Source organism: Crocodylus porosus, unplaced genomic scaffold (genome assembly GCF_001723895.1).
Source record: "Crocodylus porosus isolate Cpor-Errol unplaced genomic scaffold, CroPor_comp1, whole genome shotgun sequence".
NCBI classification, from domain to species: domain Eukaryota; kingdom Metazoa; phylum Chordata; order Crocodylia; family Crocodylidae; genus Crocodylus; species Crocodylus porosus.
Genome location: NW_017728906.1, coordinates 45,045,460 through 45,070,653, shown reverse-complemented (window position 1 = coordinate 45,070,653; position 25,194 = coordinate 45,045,460). Strand labels below are relative to the sequence as shown.

Sequence of the window (25,194 nt, the reverse complement as noted above, 5' to 3'; positions counted from 1 at the left end):
TGCCTGTATACAAGTAGCATGACAAAGACAGATAGGGGAACCAGAAGTACCTGCCCGCAAAGGGGATTTCAACACCATAAGTTTAACTGAAACAGCCTGGGGAAGTGAAACTGAACAAGGGAGAGAGCTCAGCACTGAACACCCCTGATCTGCATTCTGAGTTACTATGGGGTGTTTACATATATAAATAAAAAAAAAAAATCACCCTGGTCATTTTCTTATTGTGGCTGTGCAAACAGTTCAGAAACTCTGAGTTAAGACAGTGTACCTCTGTGGGTTTTAGCAAGAGCATAAGGCGGCCCTTGCCCCCTTCCTATCCCTCCCCCCCCCACACACACACGATCTAATTCAATAAAAGGTAAGTGTCTTCTGATGTTGCAGTAAAGTGGCAAAACTTCATGTAATTAGGAACCTACTGCCATTATTAAAATATTGTATATAATGCAGGTCAACCTTTCATTAAAGAGAATATAATGAATAAGAGAAGCTATAGGATATAGGAGGTAAGTAAAATAATTAGTTTCATGTATTCCTTAAAAAAAACCACTCCCCCCCCCCCAAAAAAAAACCAATCCCCACCCCCTAAAAAGCATTTGATTATTTTATTTTATTGAGATTATGGATGTGATGGACATGGCAAACACTACTACCAATACCAAAAAAGATAAAAAGAGCTTTCTAAGGAACACAGACAAATACAGAAGAGGAAGCATACTGGGGAGGGATGCTTATTCTAAGATGGGAAAATCACCTTCAATAATAAGGTGCTCCCCTTGCTGCTTTCCATTCACAGACCTTCTATTTAAAAACTGTGAAAAACTATATGCATAACTGTGTATTTCTTATACAGAGCACAGAGATGGCAGAGAGCACACAGATGGCTTATGCAAGTGTTAAAAAGAGCTTTTCACAGCAGACATTGCATTTAGTGATGCTAAACATCCTCTCATTGACCTATGATATCTGAAATCAATCCATATCAGTAGAGCAAATACAATCAGACACAGCATGTTTAATTAGCAGCTTTATTTGAAGTTTAAGGCATAATTTGCTGTCACATATTTACAGATCCCTTCTGCCTCTTACATTATTGTATTCAAGTAGTAGAATCTTTGATATGCCTCCTGTAATTGGTATAAGTATATAGTCCTAAATTAATAATGCCTAAGGTTCTTGATCAGAGAGACTACCTCCCTCCAGAACTGTCATCCACTATCACAAACCAGAAGTCCATGACCAGCACAGTGTAATCAAAGGCAAATTAAAGTTTGAGAATTATCTTATCAATGATGACTCTCAACATTTCCAATAGTTAAAGGTGCACATGGACTGTGAGTTGTCTCTGAGAGTTTAACACCACAAACTGGAATTAGGCACAGAGTATTTAACACATGCTGTGCAAACTTCCCCACACAGCTGTTGTTGCCCTTTTCAAGCCTGATCCATAATAGCCTTCTGCTGTTCTAGTCCTCTCCTTCAGCTACTCAAACTGAAGCTTACAGTCACTGCATCATTTTGCTGTATGTGCATGTGCACAGGTGAAGATAACATTTGTTTTCACTTTTGATGCAGTTTGAGAAATTCAGTTACAGAAGTGAAAGTCTAGTGTGCCAACACATTAACTAACTCTCCTCTCAGACTGCAATAAGCAGAGTTAATGGGCTGGTATACTACATGTAATACTTGTCCTATAGGATAAGTAGGATACCATTTTGTTTTGAATTTCCAGGCAGCTTGAAACCCAGCAGACAATGTAGCTGTTGCTTAAGAAATACAGAAATCTACATTGTATGCCAGGTTCATGCCCCAAACCCGGAGAGTCTTCTAGTGTCTGATCCTTACACTTCTCCAAATGCCTCCGAAAGCACATGCTACTGCTTATGGTGCTCATTCTTCCAAACCTGTAGTTTGACATATCAGAAAGTGTGTTTTATCAAGAATACCAAATCAAAAAAATCATCAGGTAGGTCTTTTTTACACTTCCTTCCTTAGCCAGAAGGTTTTGGAACAGTAGAGAACTATATTTATATTATAGGCCATATGACCACATGCTGGAGAAAATAGTGACACTTTCCTTAAAACAAAACCAAACCAAAACAACCCCTCCCTACCTCCAAGATTATGAACTGTATGTAACAAATATTTCAGTCCTTATTAAATATTTATCATTTCCAAGGGATAACTCATTATTTATTTTGTATCTTGGAGCCACAAAGATCACTCATCATAGAGTGACAAATAATCTTCAGCAGACCACATGGAAGCTACAAGATGTCATCAGAGACCCAGTAGCCAGATGTAGCTGCTGATTGTAAAAACAGAATCTACACTGACTACTGAGCGATTGATGGGCAACTATGAGTTCTGGGTTGACTGCTCCATGGCATTTCTTTGATGTCACCTGTGGAAACAGTAATAAGAAGAAATCAGTATAAAGTGTCCCATAGGGAAGATTAAACAGATTAAAAACATTGCACGTCTTCAAAAATTTACAGATGGTGTTACAAAGCAATCCTGCCTTAAAAAGTAAACAGAAAAGTGTTTTGTCAGGATAGAAAGCTGAAAGCACATTAGTTCCAAGAGAATAATTTTATATATGCAATTATGTATACTATAAGTAACAAGTGAAACATGGTATTCTTGTAGTTCTTTTAAATCTGGTTTCTGAAACAGCCTAAAGAATTTTTATATTTATACTTCTTTCAAAACAGCACTATATAAAAATGACTGCAAATTAAAAGTACAGTACCAGGACTATGCAACTCAAGGCAAAGTAAATTTTTCTAGCTTGTATGTCCTAAAGCATTGTTAAAGTACTAGGAAAAAGTTGTTAATGAATTTAAAACAACCTCTCATCCCTTTTTGAAAGATGCATGTGATAAATAAAAATACACGTCCAAGAAGTATAGCTAATATATACTGCAACAATAAGATAGGCACCCCAAGTTACTACACAGAGAAATATACAATTGCTGGGTATTTCAGTGGAAGTGTATTCAAAGCAACATAGAAAGTGAAACATTGTCAGAATATACTTCAGATCTCATGAGTCTGTATACAAAAGCAACAGAACATGCTTCAAAATTCAATACATTACCAATTCTACGTAATTTAGCAGGTCTCAGCAAATTAGATCCTCACATAGCACTGTTCAAGTTTTGCATTACTACAATAAGAAATACAATATACAGCAATTCACATTTACAATCAATTGCTGGATTTATTCCTGCTTTTTATTGAATTAATTATTTTGCTACTGAAGGACTTGCCAGAATGGAGAGCATCACATTTGAGAATGGGTATGACTCTTTAAAATTTTAATGAAAAAATTCTTTTTAATGTCTTGGTACTGATATTATAGAAAGTTAATGTTTAAAATCAGAAAATAAGAGGTCAGTAAAGGTGAAAAAACAACCCTCTCCCTCCCCCTTTAAAAGTAATTTTTTTTTTGTTATAAAACTTTTCTTTAAAACTAAAAAAGAAATAAAGTAGGAAAATTAAACCTTCCCCCAAGCCACATGCAACTTTGCTAAAACAGCTTTACCATTAATCCATAAAATGTGTTTTGCGATAAGACTGATTGGATAGTAGGACAAAAAGATAATCATTTGAAAAACAAAATTTAATATGGTTTTATTGCCAAATAAAGCAGTTGTTGCATTATAATACTTAAAAAGGGAGTTAGAGTAGCAAGCATGTTCTACAGTGCTTGGCTCACAACAAAATTTCAAAGCAGATGTAACAGGTTTTTTTCTGAACACCGTGTATAGCACCAAATCCCTATGGGATCTCTCCTGAATCTACTCCAGGGCTAGGGACAGAAGTTACACAAAGTGGTTTAAGTGATCAGAAACTGGTTTAAACCTGTAACAGAATAGAAGCTCAGTGAATGTAAACCAGTTTCAAAATGGCCAAAACTGGTTTAAGATAAACCTGGTTGAATGTAGTATCAGATGTAATTGATTTACGTCAAACTGGTTTATGAAACTTCTGTCTCAAACCCCTTCCTGTTTCAAGTTAAATCAGAGTCCCCCAGAATCTCAGCATTTTGCAGCCCTGGACTGTGCTGTCTGCTTGAGAGACCAGAGCTGGCCCTGCCCCTCTGCTCCCTATCTTAAGCAGTGAGGGCTGGCTCACTAATCCCCTCAGGCAAACCAGGCTGGGGTCTGGGTCCAGGGAGGGTAGTGTTAAACATTCATTGTCCTGAGTATGGAGCGGTCTTGCCCTGCTTACTTAGTACTGGCTGCAACTAGACTACAAATCCCAGAGGCACCTGGAAGCAGGAAGAAAAAGTGATGAGCAATACTGCAGAGCCCTGCTGCTGCAAGTCTAGACTGCAAATCCCAGAGATCTTAAGGGCAACAGGAAGAGGAAACGAACACATAGCCCATGCTATGTGCCAAAGAGCCGGGCTGTAGCATATCCTCCCCCACCCAAGCATCTGGCTTGATCCACTGCAGGCATGTGGCTGCATTTCCTGAATCAAAACTGAATGTCTGTTCATTTCCTTATTGGTTCAATCTTTGCAGCTTGGACTGAACTAACCTGCAAAGACTGAATCAATTCAGCCTCAGGCTTTTTGATTGCCTGTACTTAACCCAGAAGACCATCCCAAATACCTCAGCCTATCTAGACTAGCATTGTCGCTGTTGCTAGCATTAGTTCAGCCACACTAATAGTGGGAAATAGTTATGCAAGTCTGCTAGTTTATAGTGCTACAATGATGTAAATCAACAAACGTGGACTGCCAACGGGACCACCCCATTGTTCTTCCTTGGTTGAGCTAGGAAAGTACTGCCTGGCAGTCACTCCCTATGTCACTAATGACAATCTCTATAGGAACTCCTTCACATTATGTCCTGAAGCCAGCGAGCCCTTTTCCAGGGCTAGGAAATAGTGCTACAGGCTCTGCAGTCAGTTGAAGCAAGAGCTTGTAAACTCAGACGTTCAAAATGCCTGAATTGATTCAGTCTTTGCAGGTTAGCCTAACCTGGCAAGGCTAAATCAGTTTTGTAATGGGACAGACATCCCAGAAATTCAGGCACATGCCTGCAGTGGTTCAGGCTAGAAGCCGGGGGGTGCTAAAGCAGCCCTCTCTTCCCTTGCACAAAGATGAGCTGAGGGAGGTGTGGCCACCCTTAACTAAGTGTTCATCACCCCATTAAGAAAACAGAGGGACATTACCAGCTATCTGTTAATTCTGCCTTTGATCTATGTGCCACAACTCAGAGGTAGCCAGCATGTGGTCTGCTAGCTAATGCTGATATGTCTGTGAGGGACAGGGAATGCCTGCTTAGCAGAGAGTGGGGGGGGAGTAGAAGCCAGGCAGATGCCTGCAGAGACTTCTGATGCTGCAGCCGGGGAGCAGAGGGAAGGGGCCAGCCCAGCTGTGGAGTAGAGAGCCCCACCCAGCCCAGAGAGCATGCTGGAATACTGGGGGACTCTGGTGTCATCTTAAACCAGCAAGGGGTCTAGGATAGACATTGCATAAACCAGTTTGAGCCAAATCAGTTGAGCCTGATACTACATGCAACCAGGTTTTTCTCAAACTGGTTTATGTGCACTGAACATCTGTTCTGTTACAGATTTAAACCAGTTTCTGATCACTTAAACCGGTTTGTGTGTAATGTCTGTCCCTAGCCTTAGGGTCATTGGACTGCTTCTCTCCTACTCCTGCATTAAGTAGATATAGGTTCAGAAACACCAGTGATGAATGCGTTTGGTCTCCAAGGAGACCCTTGAAAATATTGTTGGGGTAAAACTGCAAAATTAACTAGTGCTGTTATGGAGCTGCTACTTTCTTTGATTGACTGTATTATTAAAGATTCTTTGAGCTGCCTGGGGTATCCAGATGCACCCATCATATATGCATACACACACATACATGCGTGTGTATGCACGTGCACATGTGTATATGTGTAACAAGATGGGGATACAAACTAAAAATCGGATAATCCATCACCCTGAAAGAGGAGTCTACCGAGGTGTGGTTGGACAGTAGCAGTGTCTGGAGGCCCAGGAGAGGGACTACCTGTCCTCATAATGCAAGAGGAGATGGGTATGAGTGGCCTACAGAAACAGTGTATCACTGTCACCTTGAGAACTTAAACAGGTAAAGAACAGAATCTCTAGGCTTGTTGAAAGGGAAGGATTATGTACGGGAGATGGGGATGAATGAACAATCTTTGTAATTATGTTTATCTCATCTCCTCCATGCAAAAGAAACTCCCAAACTCTCCTTGGATCCCGCAGGCATATTTTAACAATCCTTGCAACACAGGACATTAGCTGCCATTGTCCCCCTACTTGACTTGTGTCAGGTTAGGGTGTCACATCCTATGGTTGTGTCAGGGTTGATTGAAGTTTAACTAATATGTTAGATGATGGATTTTTACAGGTTAGTTTAGATAAGGATGTTTCTTCCTCTAGCAGGGGGCTGGCTAATTTTGAAGCTTTACCCCAACAATATTTTCAAAAACAAAAATCTTATGAAAGAAAGTATCAGAAAATGAGTGCATCAATCTGAAAAGAAAAAAAAAAAAATCAGTTTTTCATACTAATTACTTATACTAATGGGAAAATGCATTCTTAAAAACACAAAAAAAGAGAGCGAATGTAGCACAAGGTCAAATAAAAATTAAAAGGAAAATATTAAATCTTTATTGCGCAACTAATAGAAGGCAGCTGACAGGTCTAGTGAGTCACAGCCCAGAATGTTCAAGTTTATGCTTGCCTGAATTGAAACATGTTTTGAGAATATTAAATCATATTAATCAAGTAGACCAATCAAGGTGTATGTGCACATATGTGCTTACACACACATGTACCCACACACACTGCTTTATCCTGCTGCATTTCTAACATGAATGAAGCCAACAAATCATCGTTTTCCCCCCCAAATCAAAAGCTTGGCACACGCCTTGAAACTAGAACAGAGATAGATAAGTTATCATGAAAGGGAAAAGATCTGTATTGTAGGCTACTGTGCTGTGACAGTTCTCATTTGAATGGTACTGACCAGCTCTCCTGTCAAAGTTATGTGCATGACAAGGGAAAAAACAATCTATGATAAAATCTTCAGGAAAAAAAAGGAGATAGTAATTTTTGTGGTTTCATAGAAAGGACTGTTGTTTATATTTAACTGTCCACAATCACTGCAATTTGGACAAGGTTGCCTTTTCTAGGGATAGTTGGTCTGGGGCAAAGATGAAAGATGTTGTGTCCCCCTGCTGAGAGAGGGAGATCTATCAATTATGGCTAGTTTAGCTACTTCTTTGGGTCCAAAACTATAATTGAAGCACAGCATCATAATCTCTAAACAGAAAACTTTATTAGACAAATGCCACAAGCTTATTAAATTTTGTGCAGAACAAATTATGATCTCCATAATTTCAATGTTGTTGTTTTACTAATATAACTGCCAAATGTAGCTTCAAGTGTGGGTTTTGGTATTTGGCATTATAAAGTAAAGGATATTTCTCCTTATTTACAGCCAGCACTTCAGCCGTACTGTTGTTCACTGAAAAATAAGTTGGCACATTTGCTAAATGCTGACCATAACTTTAAAATATTATGGTCATTAGCATGAACATTAGTTGAAATAAGCAAGACAGGTTAGTTTGTTTCAGTTAATTAGGTACTTACTTTATAAGTGAAACACGTAATTGTAGAAATTGCAAGACATTGTTTGAGGGATGGGAAAAAACCCTCTAAATAATGGAGAGGGTAACTGTGTAGACATACATGCACATTGTGCAACAGGGTAATTATGAGGTGAAGCTAACATTTGAAATACAGGTGTCTTATTAAAGTACGTTCCCATGAACTTGAATTCCTGCTGAGTTACAGAGTTACACTGCAACCAAGATATCTTCAGAGCAGGGCATATGTTTGTAGTGATTCCAGCTCTTGCATACCTGAGACCCCGTGACTGTATTGATTATACAAACTTACACCAGCTGATGGTCACTTGACTCTCCTCACACTATTTAATAAATTGCTCCATTAAGTGAAGTTTCAGTTTGGGCTGAACATACTCAGGGAAATTCCTGTGTGAGGCATTTTTTAAATTGCTCTGCCAGAGAATACTAGTATGAGCAAGCCTAGGGAGGTATATGGTTGGCACAATATTCTAAAACAAGTTCCTAAAGGCAAAACCAGTGGCATTCCCACAAAGACAGACTCAAACGAGTTTTAATTGCTAATAAATGCAGTTTTTAAATGTGGTTATCTTTAACCATGCCTTCTTTCTGAATCATCATTCCTCTAGAAGTATTTTTGAAGCATTTAATGCACATAGCTTGGTTACTACTGTAAAGTCAGTTCCTCGTAAAGGATCAACATGAGGGATTATTTTAGGGTACAGACCTATGGAACAACTGCACTGATGTCAAAGGATACTGATATAAACAGCTACAATGCAATTGTTACATTCTGTAGCAATACATGTAGCAAAACCACTCCAACTTTAAATGCAGCTTCATTACCGGTTAAATTAATGCAATTTAGCTCACCTATAGGATCATTCACATTGTCTGACTGATGCACCTTCCTGAACAGCAACTATCCTTACCTTTTAAAGGGGTTGAAATATATGTTTTTCTTCCCTTCCACCATGTAAACTTAAGTCAATTTAGATTCCAACCCTTGGAGGGCATTAAGGTAATTGGATCTTGGGGGACAGGACATCAAACTTTTCTCACTTAAGTGAATAAATAAATAAAAATGGGTTATTCTATTTTCATGAGTGCATGTAAAAATAGACTAGGGTGCCTAACTTTAAGGCCCTATGTTTGAAAATCTTGGCATCTGTGGTTCTCTCTCTCTCACTGACAAAACATCTACCACTACTAAATCCAAGGGACAGAATGTCTGAGGTGACTGAGAGAAACACCCACTGGCCTGATTTTATAAAGCTGTTAAGTCAGATGATACTGTAGGTCCTCTGGGGAAAAATAGGTGACCTATTTTCAGAATAAATTTTATTAGGGAACAACTGGAACATCTGGCTTATAAACATTTTTGATAATAATTTCTTCAGTAGGCTAGGGGCTGGTCAGAGGAAATACTTTACTGAACCTAGGACTCTCAGCATCTGGATCCACATGAATGAGTTTATTTTTCCACTACAGTTATATATTCCCATTAATTTAATTTTGCAATGTGACCTAACTCACTTACCAGAGAAGCACACCGTCTTTCACTTTCTCTATGAGCTCAAAAGTAGGTCATCTACGTATCATTCAGCATAGTTATAGATACAGTATGTGGATGAGGGGATGCCAACTATTTGATCTAATCTTGGACATATAACCAACATTTACTAATGCAACTCTAGGTTGCAGTGCAGGAGTCTCCCAGAGTGGGAAGAAGGGAAAGGAGATTTTTTTTTAATCCTTAGAAAATTTTTCTCCCCTTATAAGCACTAATTATGAATACTGTCTTATGCAGGGCCCCAAACAAGTCTGACTCTGCCCTATTTTTGGTAGGATTTTTAAAACACAGCAGGCTAATGCAGACACACTAGATCACTACACTATATGAAATCCATAGATTTATAGACATTAACGCTAGAAGGGACCTTGGAAGATCATCAAGCCCAGCCCCCTGCCCAAAGGGCAGGAAGTCATCAGGAGTCATAGGATCCCAGCAAGATAAGCATCCAAATGTCACTTGAAGGCGTTCAAAGTAGGTGCTTGAACTACCTTTGACGGCAGTCCAGTCCAAACCTTGGCATACAAATAACCAGAGTCTGATAAAAACCCAGTCAGATTATTAGAGGATTAGGTGATCTAGTATTCATTACTACTGCTAACTGTTTTTTTTTTTCAAATAAGATTTTTAGAAATGACTAGTGATCTGGAAATCTCAGTTTTAAGTAACTCAGAAGAGCTTTATTTTCAGAAATCACTGAACACCTGGTCTCTGATAATCAGCTCCCTTTAAAAAAAATAAATCTCAAATCAGGGTTCTAAAACCCCTAGTCCTTATTGAAAACCATCACATTCAATGTTAAATTTGTTTGAAGTCTTTTATTCTATCCAAGCTACATTTCAAATTTCTTGAGGAACAAGTTCCCTAAAATTGGTGCAGAGCCATAGGCAAGTAAATTAAAACAGCATAGAATAGTCATCTAAATATAGGGATAAGAACCAGTAACATCTGCATTCCAAATTCTGAATTTTGGATAATGACTCCTTCTGTAAGCTTGAGGGCATTGTTTAAAATTGAAGAGTGATTATCTTTATAACCTCCCAAGTCCAGGATGAAGTACAAAGATGCTAGCAGGCCCTCGTAGATGTATCCGTCTACTCTTAGGTATGTTAGTTTCTTGGTTATTCATCACCATCTTAAGGTGAAACATACCAGCTTACCAATATTCAAACCTAAAACACTATTTAAAAACCACCTGCTTCCCCAGCTTCAGAAATGTGGTTAACTATCTTTATTACCTGCTTTGAGCATCTTGAGTAACAGCAGCAGCACCAGCTAGCATGGCAAAACCCCCAAATAGATATTATTATTACTGCATTTCATATGTGAACCAGAATTAGGTTAAGTTAATGTGCGCATGTATGAGGTGGGAAATGGTGGTTCTGGAGGCCTACTGAATTAAATGCGTGTTTAACAGGCAGAAGATCTAGATTCTAATAAGGGCTGTAGCAATTAATGTTGTATAAGTTGCTCTGAGCCACTGCCTTCCATGTGTAAATATCTTGTAATAGTACTGTAACAAATTTCTCTATCACCCTGGTGGAACCATTCCTACAAGCTCAGTTTCTACTACAATTCTAACTTCATCCAAACAAAACTAAATCCGCCCAAATTTTCACATCTACAATCTTATGCAAAAAGTAGATTTTTTTCCTGAAAAACAAGGCAAATAATTCAGTGCATCTGGGAAGGGATGAGGGTTCAAAACTTTTTCAATGAACTTAAAGAAAATGCAAAGACAAGAAGTTTGGTTAAACCAGAGGTACAGATGAGCAGACATACTATGAGCCATTTCAGGTGCAGTGTTAAGGACAAGATCTATAAGGAAGGTGGGAGTTCGGGAAGATAGACACTTTTGTAAAACTTGAAAATCCAGAGTTAAAAAAATTTTAGACATTCAAAAAATTCAGAGTGTATACATTCCCAGTTTAGCTCACCTGAAAATCTGACCTCCTATCCACTCAACAATACCCTAATGCTAACCAGAAACTCCCCAATAAATTGTTCCTTCAGGGAACACAGGTACACCTTTATTATGCTGGAAGCCATGCATCTCTCATGACATAAAACAATCATTATTTCTTAACAAAGATAAATCTCTCAGACAGCTAAAACCAAATTCTATAAGGGGTTATGAAAATTTTAAAAAAAGACACTGAAATCTAGGAACATTTTAGCTGGCCAGAAGACTATCTTCCTTACAATGACTCTGTGCCAGTCCATCCCAACTGCTTTTGTTTACACTACAAACTCACAAGGCTCTTTGCCATTTTTGGACCATAACCAGTGTAGACAGAGATGCTTCTGTTAGTAAAATAAGTGGTGCTATGGATTAGTATGCCAAGCTGCCTCCTAAACATGTCCTCAAGCAGAAGAACACAACAGAGTCTATGGAGTCCCATGTAATATTGGTGAATACAAAACTAATGTGCTGTAGTACATTCCACATACAAGTTGTGGTCTTACGAACACAGCTGTTTTACTTTAAAATGTAGTCTGCAGAGCTCTGTAAATTTTTTAAACTGGGCATGAAGAGTACTGTCAGGTGGATGGAAGGTAAGTTTAAAGTGGTAGGAGAGTCAAAGTTATGGTGGGTTTAAGTGATGTTAGCTGTGTAATTTGCATATTTTGAACTTGGGATCTTAGCCTTTCTGAAAGATTTTTACTCCTCATTAAGTCTCTCTCCCTACAAGCTCACTCCAAGAAACAGCTTGTGGTATATTGTTCAATTCCAGTTTAACAAGACTCACAGCTGGCAAAATTTAAGATAGGAAGAATCATTCAGAAGACAGGATGATCTAGAGTAAGAAAGACTCTCTCTCTCTCCCTTCCCCATCCTCATAGGGTGACCACCCATCCCTAGCTGGGCAGGAGAGTCCCAGAATGGGATCAAATCCCAGTCCTAGGCTGCATGACTCTGGGACAACATTTTTCCCAGATTCACAGCATTGTGCAGGGATCTGGGTTTCCCCTTGCAGGTTGGCAGCATTCCAGCCTGCAAGGGGCTACTTGGGGCTGCCAGGAATGGGACACATTAAGTGCCATGTGAACATGTGCACCCACAGACATGCCCATGGCTGGGAAAGATCCAGGCAGTGTGGAGAGCAGTCCCCTGCAGGTAAGCCTATGGGGGGCAGAAGTGGGATGGGGGGACAGGGGCAGATCTAGGCTTCCACAGTGAGGGAGTGGGGCAGCGGCTGGGGGCACTGCCCAGCCAGGGTGGTATATGGGACCCTGGGGCCAGGTCTGGGAGCAGAACAGAGCTCCAGGTGGCTTGTCCAGGGGACACAGGGGGGAGGGAGGTGTAAGTTCTTCTTCCCTGAAGAATTTATATCCCTGAAACACGGAAAGTATAATAATTAGCTGTTTGGAAATGTGAACTTCATTGCTAGAACAGGAAAAAAGCAAAATTCAATTCCCTGCCTGACATCTGACACCTTCAGGGAAGAAGCCTGATGGAGCCTTGTCTCTGCCTAATCTGCATAGGACACAGAGCAACTTTTTCACAAATGGACTTTGAAACCCAAGGGAATCCCACCATCCCTTACTTCCCCTGTGCAAGATGAAGTTTCTTTTCTACCTGGGATAACTTTTACAATCTTCAAATTCTCCTCTGCCTGATGAAGGGTGTTTGAGCCCAAAAGCTTGCAAAGGAAGACATTTTTTTTGCTCCCGTTTAGTTGGTCTAATAAAAAATATCACTTCTACCCAGAGTTTTATCTGCTTCTGCTTTTTAGACCAACACAGTTACAACCTGTATCCCTGTCCTGGATTATGGCATTCTTATTTTGAAGGAGAAAAAGTGTAGTATTCATATCTGGCAGGGGGAAGGGTAGTGGGGAACAGATTTAATATAGAATTGAGGAAATAGCAAATCTGGAAATGAGGAAAGAATAAAGGAATTTAAGATTCCTGAAAGCAACTTTAAACGTTATTAAATACCATTGGTCCTTGCATATTCTCTTACATAAAACCGAATTGCTCTGTTGGGGGAACTTCTCTTCTTGCAGAGTTGCAGTTATAGATAGATGAGCAAACTAGTCATAAGATACTACTAAGTTTGGACTGTATATTTGTGTGATAGTGGGTTTCTTATGGATGGGCAGAGTGCAGACTATACGACTGGAGTATAAGGAGGGGCTCTACATTGTCTCATAACCTCTGAGGTATTCTGTATGCAAGATATAAACCACTGCTGAACTAAAAGAAGAAAACAGCATACATCAATATAGTCAATGTTGTCTATCAACATCATTTATAAAAAGGAACACTCCTACACACTACTGAATACAGAGAAGGAATTAGCTCTACAAAGTGCTCTCAGTATCAGAAAGCTAAGAATATTTCATTAAAGCACCAACTCTTTGGTTAAATAGCCACGGAGCACCCAAACTTTGTCAAACTGAGGATCACTTTATAAGTTATCTAGGCTCCTGAAGCTTACACACCCTCTTTGCAGAAAAATAGATGCAACTGTCCTCATTTGGAAATGGGAGATTACTAAATGCTCAACTAAAGAAGTTATTGATAAGTGCTGGGTCATTTAAATTCACACACCACAGATTACACATTGGCCAATCTGCTTTATATTGTAGTACTACACTCTATAAGTCACTAACTGCCCTAGTGAGCAATTTATATTAAACCCAAAGCATTACCTTTAAGAACAAAACAACTTCACTGAGGTTGCCTAGGTTGTGCTAAGTCAGTATAGAATGTGGTCCCAAAAATCCTATAGCCAATGATAAATCAGAAAATGTTTTGAGTCCCAACAACCCTTTCCCAAAGTGTGACTATTATTTTCTGTCACTCGAGGAAAAAAAATTAACATTTTAGTAATGAGTAAATTCTAAACTATTTTTGAAGTGATTAAGTCATGATGCATTGTAGACAGGATGGCCAAATACCCCATTAGGAAAAGAAAAGTTAGCATCAACTTCTGACACATGGCTTCCATTTCCAATTAAAGCAATGACAATACTGAGGTATACTTGTTTGATTGTGAATCAAAATTATCTTCATTACTTTTAATAACTTTTGTATTAAGTCAAATTTTCCAATACAATAAAATAAAATCATCCATGGCAAAATACTTCATTGGAAAGTAAGAGTAAACAGCTTAATACAATGACCATCAGATCCATTAGTGCAATGACTTATTTAGATTTACATAACACAGGCCTAGAAAATGTGAAGACTGTTTAACCTAACTTCATATTCAGCTCTTACACTGTATGCTTTCATTGTTGCTATGGATGAAATAAGAGTAGAGAGGGCTTTAACTTGCTATTTAGTACATCAAGGAGATCTTATCAAGTGCATTACTGGACAGAATAAATCCACTTGGTACTTCCTGAAAATCAGTTTTGATTCATTATTCTTAATAACTCAGTCTTATATTCTGACTGAACAGCAGGAAGCATCAGAGACAATCATGCTTCCTTTTGAATTAGCACTTGTAATTTGAAGTTTCCATTTACATTTCCTTGCCTAAAAAGAACTACCTACTAACACAAGCACAAAGAGTGAGAATGAGATGATTCTACAGCCTAAAACTGCCGTTCTTATTCTGACCTTGAGCAAGTCATTTCACTTTTTGTTTCTGTTTCTTCCCTCTGTTTAAAGTGTGGTCATTCACAAGGCTGTTCATTGGATCAAATAATCTCTGAACATAAAAAAACCACACTTAAAATATATTTCCACCAACCTTCAGCAACTGAACCTTCAATAATACAAATAAGAAAAAAAATGGATACTATATCTAAACAAGATCAAAAGAAAGAACATTCTTGACTAAACATTATTGTGCAAGTTTTATATAAAACTGCTATACATGTTAATGATATTTGGATAGTTTTCATAAAGGGGAAAAATACTTCTAAGCACAACAATATTACAGTTAATGAAACATTAACCTCTGAACTTGCCTTAGGTGAGACTGAATTTCATAAATATTACTACAACAGGTCAACTTAGCATTGATTTTAAACACTAGCATTGACAGAAACTTGTTGCTAGTACCTCATTTTATATACAGCCTCAACCTGAGAAAAGAGTTTTAGAGGTGTTACACTAGCCATTGTAGAGGATTCAAGGCTCATTTAGGATATCTAAAGCCTATTTTTAGGTACGAGTTTTACTAGTATCCTCTATAGTCTTTATAATGGGATTAATTTTAAAATTTGGAAGCGTTTATTATTTATATTGCAGGAGTTTAAGGGTCCCATTCATAGGTTTGTGTTAGACACTATACACACACACGGAAGTCCTGCCCTAAAAAAAGCTTACAGTCTATTACATAGTTCCTCCTAGAAAGATACTTTTTTCAAAAACACCCTGTGATGTTCAAGTGCAGCATGTCCAAGCATCTTTGCTTTATACAGCAGGTGCTGTCTTTTTACTGCATTCCGAAAGAGTTAGCAAAGTACTTGACATTTCTTTTCAGAATTTAGAACTGGACTTTCAGTCCTACAAGTTCTACCAACTACAACTGTTGGTCAAAGACTTCTTTACTATTATTCACTGCTTATGCTAGTCTAATTAAAAAGACTACAACAATATCCCATATGGAAATCCAAAAGTTAACCTTTCAGCATGTGAACTCTGCCATCAAAACAGCTCCTACCATCTGTGCAGTAAACTCTTCAGGCACAAGAAAATCCTGTTTCCACGTATTTGTACAGTTAGAATGTTACCGCCTTAGCAAATCAAGCTTTTCTGTGATCTTTTTAGGACAGGAAGCAACTTTGTTAAGCTTAGAGAGTAACTGCCTGGTACTATGGGCCCCGGCTGTCAAGTCTCAGGTGCTATAGTAATACAACTAACACCAGCACAGGATAACAATTACATGTTTGTAATTGAAAAAAAATAAAAAAAGATGTAGCATTCATCACTAGTTATTTATATTAGGCTTATTGCTGAGACAAGTTGTGTAGTGAAATCAGGCAAAATAATAATATTATGCTTACTGCTTAAAGGAACTTCTCCAGAGCATGTGGAGGATCTCTCTTACAAAAATAAAAGGAAATTTAAAAAAATTATCTATTCCTGACAAGTGTTCTTGTTTTCAAGCCACTGAGTTTTAGAGAGATTTTGGACAGTGTCCCTTTAGTATAAGGCACCCTAAGGAGCAGTTTTTGCATTTTTATGTTTTGTGGAAACAGAGTAAGGAAGAGTTAAAAAAATAAATAAATAAATAAAAAGAAGGGTAAGAATGAGGCCTGTGAACAGTAACAGAACAGTATTTACTGATTTCTATACTACCTAAACAGGCATTGAACATATGCATACACCTCAGGAAACAAAAAAGGCAAATAGCTTTCAACTTGCATGTGCAGCAGATGCTGAACATTCTTCCCATTCATTCACCCCAAACTGGCATTATTGAAGATAGGGAATTGGAAGAGAGAATAGTATGCAGAACCAGCATGTCTACCATAAAAGTTGTGGTATAACTGCCATTCAAGAACATAAATAGATAGTATTGAAGTTATGAGTTGGGGGATGAAAATGGCATGTGAATATTACCATCCAGTGTTGCTCCAGTTCAGTTATTGGAGGGATAGAAGTTCAGAGTTCACTTTCACAGTTGATGCGGGTTTCCTTTTACATGCCTGGAAAATGACTCTGTTGACCACATCCACATTCTGAAATACTTTTTTTTTTTTTTTTTAAACTCCTAACGAAGCTTCAGCCAAAAGAACAGGAACTGACTCATTTCACAGCACCCATCCACTGCCTAATCACTCTAGAAAGTGTGCTCAAGATATGAATAGGAATATCATGCAGCCAACCTGCACTTAGTGTATGCCTCCTGATTCTCTAATGAAGTTACACAAAGGCACTGTATGCCCCACTATATCAAGGTAGCATACATGTATACATATTGACATATGCCTATTTATATGCATACTGCTTTCTGGGTGCTTATATGGCCCCCATCACCACAGAACCTGAGCACCTATTACGCAAAACATGATGAGAGAATATCACATAGACAAAGGACCTTTACTTTGCAAGTTAAAGTGGCATGGCTCCAAGGAACCAACAGACCAAGATGAGGACAGTTTAGCCCTTATAATGCAGCATCCATATCTATTTATGAAAGTTCACTTAACTAGTACACTTTGCATGTAATCTAATAACTGGCCATATGTTCAGATCATACATGCTACTAGAAATACATTATGCTGTACAATATACTTCCATTTCCTGAATTGTCTTAGGACAAAGTAGCCAGCAAAATTTCATCCTGGTAAGAACTCATTTAGCAATGAAATAGGGGAACAGCATATAGTAAAGTCTCTCTACACTGGGAAATGTATATTATCAATATCATTTTACAGCTGTTACCCATATATAGGCTTGCAGAAAACAGGCACTTCATTTAAGATTAATGGCACACCTATTTTGCAGAAAATCAATTGTTTAAACTCACTGAAAAACTTCACTGAAGCATTTCCCTGGGTAGCATCACAATGAAGTAGGTAAGTTCTCTTTAATCAAGGTGTCTATTAAATGGTTTCTTTTAGAAATGAATAAATTGCAAGAATAAATACTGGAATGCTATAGAAACATAAGCAATATTCTTGTAAAGTCCCTATAAAACAACCTAGGATTAAAAATACAAGACAAAAAAAAAAATCCCCAAAGCAATTCATTTTGCCAAAAAAAAAAAAAAAAAAAAAAATCCCACTTAGAGCAGATACAAGGTTTCATTAAAAAAAAACAACTGCTATGGTTTCATGACAAATGTTGTGCCACACATGTCTCTGGTCCTCTAGAAGAGACAGGATAAGTTTCAGCAGAAGTTCTCTACTAGCTTTGTTTTAAAGTATTTGAATATCTATTTTATGAACATTTAAACTGGATTCCCTGTCCTGTCTTCTGCTGTTTTTTAGTTGATGTATGCTCAAGCTATGAAAGATAGCCATGCTGGTCATGTAGAATGCCTTTATGTGGACTGTTCTGTTGTAATTTGAAGATAAATTATTTAAAGTGGTGACAAAGTCAGGGGAACTGAAACTACACAACACAAAACTTGTCAAAACTAATATTTTGTGCAAGTTAATCAGATTGTCATTAGGGACATATTTGTAGTAGCTTTAAAAGTAAAATAAAAATACAGAGTATGCAGATTCTGGGAAGAAGAAAAAGTCAAAGTTGCTGCTAGTTTTTGGTAGAAGTAAGTTCCCCTCTCCAACCAAAAGGCAAAGAATGGATTCCTTAGTTTAAGCAGATAGACAGATATTAAGGCAATTATGGTTTTGGGATTGAAACTTTTCTTTTACACCCAAGTTGCAACATATTTTTTTGTGAAATAGCTACACTAGATCTTCTTTTGAAAGGGAATGTAAGTAGTGCCTATAATGGCTGACTCCTTTGAGGAAACAAACAAACAAAAAACATCTACAGAAGAACGTTATTGTTCATCATAAAGAGATTTCCTTTGTGGGAAAAGAAATACAAAACAGGTGTCATTTTTGTGTCATTCTGGTTCTTACTGGATAATATAACTCCCAACATAGTTTTACTGTTATTAATATTCTCAACACAGTAAAAAGAAGCTTAATCTTTTACATTAAAAAAAACTGCATGGCTTCTCCCTTGTCCTGCGCATCAAATAATAATTTAAGAACACAAGGAAAAGATCTCCTAGCTTTTGGGGATCAGTGTACACAATTCTCATTGATTAAAGTTGGTCCTACACACACAAGCCATTTGAGAAAAGGCAGCAGAATATATCCATATAAAGCAGGACAACTTCTGGCTTGAGTGACAGTTAACAGCATAAAGATCAGATTATTCTCCGACTAGCAGTTTCTAAACTGTAAAAGACTAGTAATGTGGCAGTCTAAATGATACAACTATACATTGTTATAGTTGCACTTTTCAATTATAGAGGAGGAGGAAAAAATGAACAAAGACTATAAACATTCCAAGTCACCTATAACCTCAGAATGATAACCGGCACAGCATATGGACACCATCATCCAGCATATTCTACAAAAAAAGTACTCACTGAGCTTGGTAGTTTGAGGTCAGAAGGGTGGATACGACTGGCCACTTTTGAACCTTTTTGGAAGTCCCTTAGAAACACAAATGTGGTACGTAACACTATGAAATCAAGTGGGAGCTGAATGCCCCATCCCCTTAAAAAAGTCCTTATGTCCACCAAGAGATTTGCCCCTGCCCCCTGCCCCTCACTGTCCTCCAAGTTACAAAGCAGATCAATAGCAGAATGGAAACAGACCAGAATCTGATTTATATTTCCTTGCTCTAGCCACAGACCCTCTCTTTTTGTCTTATTAGTGAATACCTTGAAGTGTTAGAGATTGCACACAGGCAGGAAAGACCTACCAGTAGGATGACCATAAAGTCCTGGTTTAGCTGGGGCAGTCCCAGATTTTGGAGGCCAGTCCTAGCTGGCTGGTGAAAGTTAAAATAAGCATCCCAGAAATGCAGAGGTGCAAGGCACAGATCAGCAGATAGCATAGCTGCCTGCCTCCCCAGTGTATCACACTGTCCTGGTCTCATCCCCACCTCTGCCTGCAGCTGCAATGCTGACTTGGGGGGGGGGGAGGGGAGAAGAAAGAAGAGAAGGGAGTGTCCTGGATTTCTCCCTCTCCCATATGGTCACCCTACCTATCAGGCAGCTAACCAAAGGCTACTGTTATTTTTGATCATCTTAAAAGGGAGCTGACAGATGCAGCTCTCTGCTGTAACTCATGGCGCTTCCTGCAATGAGTTACAGTGATCCCCCAGACCCAACAGACACTTGCTGTTGGGCCCCAGGGATTAGGGAGAAATCGAGCTGCAGTTTGGAATGGCTGCAAGTCTGCAGCTGCTCTCCCTAGCCCCACCCCTTCCCCCCTCCCAGCCCTGGTGCTGTCCTCAGAATGGGAAGGGAGGGGAGGGAAGGGAAGGGAGCAAATGGAACTCAGTTTGGGGGTTGCCCAGCCAGTGCTGGATGGTGGAACAGGTGGACTGGAACCCCCCACCTCAGTGGGGGGTGGGTTGGGGTGTCAGTGTTAAGTTAATCAAGGTGCTCCACTTTGAAGTGCATTCATCTGAACCCTCGTAATGAGGGTTCAGATTGACATGAGATCAGGGCCTTTTAAAGTGCTCTGCAGCCATGTCCTTCTGTAAGGGCACAGCTGTAAAGCACTTCAAGGGGCCAATTGTATGACAAAATGTCTCGTGTCAGCACCCAAAGTAATTAATAGAAAACCTATCTACCCAGAGACATTTCAAAAGTAGGCATCCTAAAAATGAGGGTCAGGAGCAATATTTCAGTAAGAAAGTCTACAACTTCTAGACCATTCATCACCTTTTTGCTTATAATATTTCTACTGAGTACTTTTTCTGGACCCTTCTTACAGGTCATATAAACCATTTAATAGGATTTATAATGGAAGTCCTATTACCTACAGCTGTTGAAAGAAGGGAGGAACTTTGAAATCATCTCCCCATTCCATGGCCTTATATATGGGGACAGTATGGTACTCTGCACTTCTCTAGTTAAATCTGTTCTGGGAGCAGCACCATTCCCACATCAATAATTTCAGACCCTTGGTGCAGCAACTTGAAAGGAATACACTGCTTCACTTGTGTTGCCATCTCCACAGTTCTGAATAGTTAGAATACCCGATTAGAGTCTTATGAATTCGAGTTGGTGTTTGGTCACTGGTAAATACTTCAGAGTTGGATTGGTTGCACTACTGCGAAGACTAAGGGAAAAGGTTTTTTCTTCTTTGCGTTTTTTTTAAGTGTGAACTTAAAATATACAGTGATTGTTGACTTAGGCTCTTTGCTTCATAGTTATCAAAAATAGTACAAGTTTGCATTATCATGCATTATTGCTGAGGCTAAATCCTCATTTTGTCCTTTAAATTGGTAGCTGAAATATAAGTTTGACTGCATAACAGTATTGATTAAATACAGCTAGTCTCCAGTAGATTATACTTGCTTCTCAAAAGTTAACATCTTAATGGACAGAAAAGCAAAAAGTCTGTTTCATTTATGTAGCTATTTAATGACTTTAGGCACCATTTTAAAATAAATGTAAATATAAAACACTCAGTGTATGTTCTTTTAAGTAAATGGAAGCCTGGAAATCTTACCTTTATCCTCACTATTAATATGTATTAAATCTATAACCACAAAAATCCTACTGTATATGACAGGCAGCACTCTTACTTAAGGGCAATAGGTTTCAAGGACTGAATATATTTGATGATGTCTCTCTGCCTGTGCAGATCCTGGGGTGACTTTTTCAGTTAACTAAACCTAATGGATTATGTTTGAAGCCTGGTTTCCTTTTTTCTCAGCTTGCCGGAATACAGGCTCACCTGCACCTCTAAATGAAATAAACATACATGTGACCCATATCATCTGGATTGGCCAAAATCTCCACCCTCTTCTCAGATGCTCCTAGGTAGCATTTAAGTAGACTGGAGTGCCCAGACATCCCTTTTCCTCATCTTCTTTCATGCCTCAAAGCCTCCTTCTCTACCCCTATCCTCCCTTTCCCCCAGGCTTTGCTGACTAGCTGCCAGGATTGTTTCCATCTTTTTATGGTCACAACAACAGGAAGAGCCATTCCAAAGGTAAAACTCAGAATACACCAGGGATGCACAACCCCATTTACTGTACTGTAATGCTGAACAGTCTCACTGTCAGATTCAGCCTTTATCTGTCAGGAATACACTCTCCACTCACCCCCTTTTTCAAACACTATTTACTGTGCTATACAAGTATTAAACTGGTCTTTAAACTTTAGTGGTATGATAAACAGAGGTCCTTAATTCTGTTCACTTTTATCTTAAATTTTTTGCCAAATGTAGCCATAACTCAGCGATTTGCGAAGGGAAAATGAGACATGATTTGTTAACAAAGATCATTTAACATTTATTGCTAGATTAAGCACTTGTTAGGTAGGGGCAGCAAAAAGAAGATTAATACAAATACTGATTATTCCTAAACCATCCAAACTTGTGACATTTTCCTTAATGTGTGGGAAAAAAGCTGCCTGCAAAATTTAGATCAGATGTTGCTTTAAGAATGAGCATTCATTTACAAACACATGATTTCACCAGGATCAAGACCATTAGAAACCTTCATACAGCATTACGCACCTATTTGTAGTAGATATTCTTGATAGAGAAGAAAAATTAGAACTTCTGGCATGCACCAATTATTAAACTAATAAAAATGCATAACCTATGGTTATTTTGTCATACCTTTTCAATAATGGACGCTTCAGTGTGCAAAAATGATCAAGAGATCTGCAGAAAGCCATCACAATGCACATTAAGCAGAGCATTAGTGTAAAGATGTAGTTTAGAATTACCATTAAGAGGCCAACATTATCTTTACATAATATGAAGTTGAGCTTAAGTCAGTAGTCTGATAACGAAAAATTTAAACGCAGATTGAAATGAAGAGCTGTATCATTTACTATAACTTTATAGCTCTGTAATGAAACGTGCTATTCACACCTTCCAAGAAGAAATCATTCTCTCTTCCAAAAAATGTTTTACACCCATAAAATTGAAATCCCAACACTGATCCATTTACAAATTTCATTAAGTTGAGTTATGTATGGATTGCTATCAGGGCAGGGCATTTCCACAGTGCAAGTGGCACTTGTGGAAGTGTTCAGGCTTCCGAATGTGGGTAGTGAAACCCTTTCCCCGAAAACAGTAGTAATTGCAACAAAATGATTCTATTATACCAGAGCGACTTATCATCTGAAATATCTGACTGGTTTTCTTCAAATGGAGATTACAACAACTGACTGGAACAGTACCAGACATCTTCATATACACACCTTAGAACCAGCCTAGGATATAAAACTTCAAGAGGGTGCACAAATATTTCTAGGGCAGACATTGGAAAAAAAAAAAAAAAAGGAATTGCAGATGTTCTGTGAAACCCAGAAATATCTGATCTGTTAAGAGTTTGATCATCCTAGTAGGTTATTAGATCCCAAACCCTGCAGATACGACCAGCTGCTTCATCAGTTTCCCCAAATGGACAATTCTGTCTATTGATTTTATCTTTATCCTAGGCCAGGTGTGTCAAATATGACCTGTGGGCTGGATCTGGCCCGCAGATCAATTTAGTCCAGCCTGCTGGGCTGCCATACAGTTGTGGCCTGCTGCAGAATTTGGGGTGCCTGGGCCCCACTGGATAAGACCCTTAGTAGCAAGACCCCCAACACTGGCAACCCCATGGATCCGTCCCAGGAGGAACCCCATTGGGGTTTGGCACCAGTATCAGACAGAGAGAGAGAGAAACAGAGAGAGAGTGACCAACCCTCCTCATTGGGCTTTTGTTTTTAAACTCTTCCAGGATGTATCATCTCCTCTCCTCAACATTTTTCTTTTAAACTCTACAGTATTAAATATGTATTTTACTCTCTCCACACACGAGTGCCATGTCAGATTCTCACTACCACTGTTCTCCTGGGGACCATACCTGTATCTTGTTTCCAAGTGATCATAATTAATTTAGAACCTGTTAGTTTGAAGAATTAACTCATTTTTTTTTAACTTGCAATATTTTTCACTTGTTTATACTGTTCCCCCACATTTGCCACCAAATAGTTAAAATAGTTCTACATATTTGGGTTGGGTAGGTCCTTCAAGAGGTGTTCACTCATAATATATATAAATTACTGTGTCCTCTTCAAATTTTGCTGTTTTACTGTTCATCTTTTCTTTTAGGTTCTGTATAGTTATTGGCTAGCATACCACATCCTACCACATATTTGGGGTATCTCATTCAAAATTCCCCTCAATGCATTTATTCCTAAACTTTCTTCTCTTCCTCAACTCTGTAATCTCTGACCTGTGAGATCTTGGTTCTTATAAACAGCCTCTTAAGGCACTTTTTGATATTTGCTGCTATTTCTAACAATGAATCACTCAAATACATAATCACTGGCCAACTATGGGAGCCGAGAGAGAGAGCGTGCGTGCAAGCAAGCATGAGAGACAGAAACTCACTGCAACATTTGATCCTGGATATATCAGCATTTAAAAAAAAAAAAAAAAAAAAAAGCTTTTGCTTTTATAATATGAGCTGCATCTACAGTTTTGAGCAAAAACTGAGAATCATTCAAAGAGGCATCCCTCACAATAACTCCAGCAACTATTTGTCAATGCTGAGTGTTTGTAATAAACTGCATGCAAAACTGACATATGCCATATTTTACTGACCAACAACTATTTTTATACCCCAAATTTGAAGGGATTTCTTTCTCTCATAGCCCCAAGCAAGAGAGACCAGTTAACTTCTGAGCTCTTCCTGTGGTATGTAACTTGTCAAAACAACTCAACACCAAACACACAGGCACAAAAAGCCCTCCAGGAGAACCTCTCCAGTTATTCTGCACTGGACTTCTGTCAGCTACTTCTGGCAGCTACAGGTGTATAAGCTACAGTAGTAAGGTTATAGCTGGATGAACAAAATATTTCTGGATTTATGCAAAATGATTTCCAATTGAGGATACAAAGTTTTCACACTTGAGACAGAGATATACATAAAAAGGAAATTCCTCTTGGGGCTAAGCAATCAGGAACAAAAGACTCTTTGGCCAAAAAGTGAAAAAAATAAAATAAAAGGGACCAGGCTTCCCTATAAACGCTGCCTCTGAATTTTCATGATCTATAGATACATAGTAACTCCTAAATGTCATTCCTGGGAGTGAAAAAACAGGGTAGGGGAAGGGGGATAATGGAATAATGCTATAAGTAGTGATGCATGTTGCTACCAAATATATCCCTATTACATTTTAAAGATTTTTTTCCAGATACTGAAGTGACTTACATAGTCTAACAAGTTCATGATGTTACTGATTAATATAGACAAACTTATAGAGACTTCCAACTATTGATATAATATCCTCTTTCCCCTACACCACCAAAAAACTGAACTAGTAGGGAAGGCCAATTGTGTGTGTGTGTTGGGGGGGGG

The 25,194-nt window shown here is 38.5% G+C and overlaps 1 long non-coding RNA gene across 1 annotated transcript in view; it reads right to left on the bottom strand.

Annotated features, from left to right (window-relative positions):
- Window positions 1-1,009: 1,009 nt before the first annotated feature.
- The window catches only part of LOC109305886, a 104,847-nt gene continuing 80,662 nt past the window's right edge, over window positions 1,010-25,194 (bottom strand). The window contains exon 4 of the long non-coding RNA XR_002099755.1: window positions 1,010-2,401. This is a non-coding gene — a long non-coding RNA (uncharacterized LOC109305886). The remainder of the gene's footprint in view (window positions 2,402-25,194) is intronic.